The sequence below is a fragment of the Gossypium arboreum genome, chromosome 11 (assembly GCF_025698485.1).
Source record: "Gossypium arboreum isolate Shixiya-1 chromosome 11, ASM2569848v2, whole genome shotgun sequence".
Taxonomy (NCBI): domain Eukaryota; kingdom Viridiplantae; phylum Streptophyta; class Magnoliopsida; order Malvales; family Malvaceae; genus Gossypium; species Gossypium arboreum.
The window spans coordinates 66,878,525-66,882,094 of record NC_069080.1 but is presented as its reverse complement, the minus strand read 5'-3'; positions in this window follow the sequence as shown (position 1 = coordinate 66,882,094).

Here is a 3,570-nt window from a genome sequence, read left to right as displayed (position 1 = left end):
CGAGGATACGAATCGGTTCTTCTTCATAACTCAAGTCGATTGAATTTCAACCTCGATGGACTAATTATGTGCGAAGGATCGATCAGAACGTCGAAGCATCGAAACATGAAAAACGTTGTGAATCCTTTCATGTTCTGGGGGTAAAAGCAACCTATATGCAACTGGACCAACTCGTTCGAAGATTTCATACGGCCCAATGAATCTCGGACTCAGTTTGCCCTTACGGCCAAATCTGAGTATCTTTTTCCAAGGTGAAACCTTAAGAAACACTTTGTCTCCCACCTGATACTCAATATCTCTTCATTTTAAATCCGCGTATGACTTTTGACGATTTGATGCTGCCTTCAGACTTTCACGAATTATTTTTACTTTCTGCTCAGCATCTTTAATCAAATCAACTCCGAAAATTTACTTTCACAGAGCTCGGTCCAAAACAATGGTGTACGGCATTTACGACCGTACAAAGCCTCGTAAGGTTCCATCTTAATACTTGATTGAAAACTATTGTTGTAAGCGAATTCAATCCAAGGTAAATACCGCTCCCCGGGTGAATTGACACTCGGATACAATGAGCTTCGTTCAGAATCATCGAAATAAGTTCTGAATTTCTTGGAACACACAAACGACTTCTGAACCTCAAACAATCGTCATCGTCAATTTGAAACTCTGATTCCATATTCAAAACACATTCAGCCCGTTTTGCAACCAATTCATCATCGACTTTCTGAGCTTCACGAATTTGATGAATCAACAATGGTTTGGCCTTTAATTCAGCTACTAACACATTGTCGGATAGAACAGACAAGTGTACATTCATCTCTCGTAAAGCAAACAGTGATTTATGACTTAAGGCATCCGCAACCACATTAGCCTTTCCCGAGTGATAATCAATGACAAGCTCATAATCTTTCAACAACTCAAGCCAACGCCTTTGTCGCAGATTCAAGTCTCTTTGAGTCATCAAATATTTGAGACTTTTGTGATCCGAATATACATGGCACTTCTCACCAAATAAGTAATGTCGCCATATTTTCAAAGCGAATACGATGGCAGCTAATTCGAGATCATGGGTTGGATAATTTTTCTCATGTGGCTTCAATTGTCTCGACGCATAAGCTACAACTCGACCTTCTTGCATCAATACACAGCCCAAACCAAGTAAGGATGCATCACTGTAGATGACAAACTCCTTGCCTGATTCGGGCTGCACTAGTACTGGAGCTTCAATCAAATAAGTTTTCAGTTGATCGAAACTTTTCTGACACTTTTCTGTCCATTCAAACTTAACATCTTTCTGAAGTAATTTCATTATTGGTGTGGCTATCATCGAGAAACCCTTTACAAAGCGTCTGTAGTAACTGGCAAGTCCCAAAAAGCTCCTAACTTCAGTAATATTTCTCGGAGGCTTCCAATTAAGTATGGCCGAAATTTTGCTCGGATCAACTCGAATACTCGATGCAGATACCACATGACCCAAGAAGCTAACCTCTCTTAACCAGAACTCACACTTACTGAACTTAGCATATAACTGCTTATCTCGTAAAATTTGCAACACTAATCCCAGGTGTTCAGCATGATCGGTTTCATTTCTCGAATAAACCAAAATATCATCGATAAACACAACTACAAACAAATCCAAATACGGTCTGAAGATCCGATTCATCAAATCCATAAATACCGCAGGGGCATTAGTGAGCCCAAACGGCATCACTAAGAATTCAGAGTGACCGTACCTCGCTCGAAGCGGTTTTGGGTATATCCGAATCTCGAATTCATGAATCGATAATAACCCGATCTCAAATCTATCTTTGAAAACACTGAGGCTCCTTTTAGTTGATCAAACAAATCATCAATGCGTGGTAACGGATATTTATTCTTTATAGTCACTTTATTCAGCTGACGATAGTCAATGCACAACCTCATGGTTCCGTCCTTCTTTTTCAGAAACAATACTGGTGCACCCCAAGGTGAGAAACTTGGTCGAGCGAAACCTCTATCCATCAACTCTTGCAACTGAGCTTTCAATTCCTTCAATTCCGTTGGTTCCATACGATACGGAGCTATCGAAATCGGTGTAGTCCCAGGTACAAGCTCAATACCAAACTCTACCTCCCGAACAGGTGGTAAACACGGTAATTCTTCGGGAAAAACATCCGGATATTCACAAACCACCGGTACCGATTCAAGTTTCTTTTCTAGCTCTTTATTATCAAGTACGTATGCAAGATACGCTTCACACCCCTTTCTCACATATTTTTGAGCTAACATCGAGGATATTATTGTTGACAATCCATTCAAGACAGTAGACTCAACTCGGATTATCTCATTATTTGCACACCTCAAATCAATAGTCTTGCTTTTGCAATTCACAACCGCATCATGCACGGTCAACCAATCCAAACCGAGAATAACATCAAATTCATCAAACGGTAAAAGCATCAAGTCCACCGGAAAACAGGAACCTCGAATTACTAGGGGACATTTCTTACACACTTTATCAACAAGCACACAACGACCCAAGGGATTCGACACTCTAATAACGAACTCAGTAGACTCAACAGGTAAAGTCTTACTGGATGCTAAAGTCTCACATATATAAGAATGAGTAGAACCAGGGTCAATCAATGCAATCACATTAGTATCAAAGAGAGTTAAAGTACCGGTAATAACATCTGGCGAGGAAGCATCCTCTCGTGCACGTATGGCATAAGCTATAGCAGGAGCACGAGCCTCAGATCTGGTTGTAGCATCTCTAGATCCTCTCTGACCACCACTAGGATGTCCCGTATTTGTAGATGGTCTACCTCGAGCAGTAGTAGCACCCGGTTTCGCACTATGATTTACATTTTGTTCAAACAGTCTCGGGCAATCCTTGATAAAGTGGTCAGCTGATCCGCACTTATAACAGGAGCGGTCATGGAATCTACAACTTCCCGAATGCCATTTACCATAATACTGGCACTCTGTTCTGTCTCGACGATCATTTCCAACACTGGAAACCGAAGTGACTCGTGTACTCACAGGGGGTCGATCACGATCTCGTCTAGAAAAGCCCGAAGTGTCTCTAGATCGGCCTAAATCATCTCTAAATTTCTTCGATGACTGTTGAAAGGGCTTTCCCGAAGATCTCTTACGAAACTCCTTTGCTCCCATATCAGCTTTTCTTTTCTCCTTACTGAGCTCTTCGGCTTTGCAAGCTCGCTCGACAAGTACCACAAATTCTCTATGTAACACCCCGTACCCGAGACCGTTGCCGGAGTCGAACACAAGGTGTTAACGGACTTAATTCATTAATTAAACAGCTCATACAATTCATTTTAAAATTTCCAGACAAGCTGGCTAACTGCATCACATTCGCTTTAAAAATCATATCTCGAGTTACGAAACTCAAAATCCAATTCCGTAAATTTTTCCTGAAACTAGACTCATATATATATCTACTAATTTTTTTCTAGAATTTTTGGTTGGGCCAATTAGTACAGTTTATTAGTTAAAATCTCCCCTGTTTCAGGGTTCAACTACTCTGACCTCTGTGTATTACGAATCAGATATCTCCCTGTACAGAGCTTC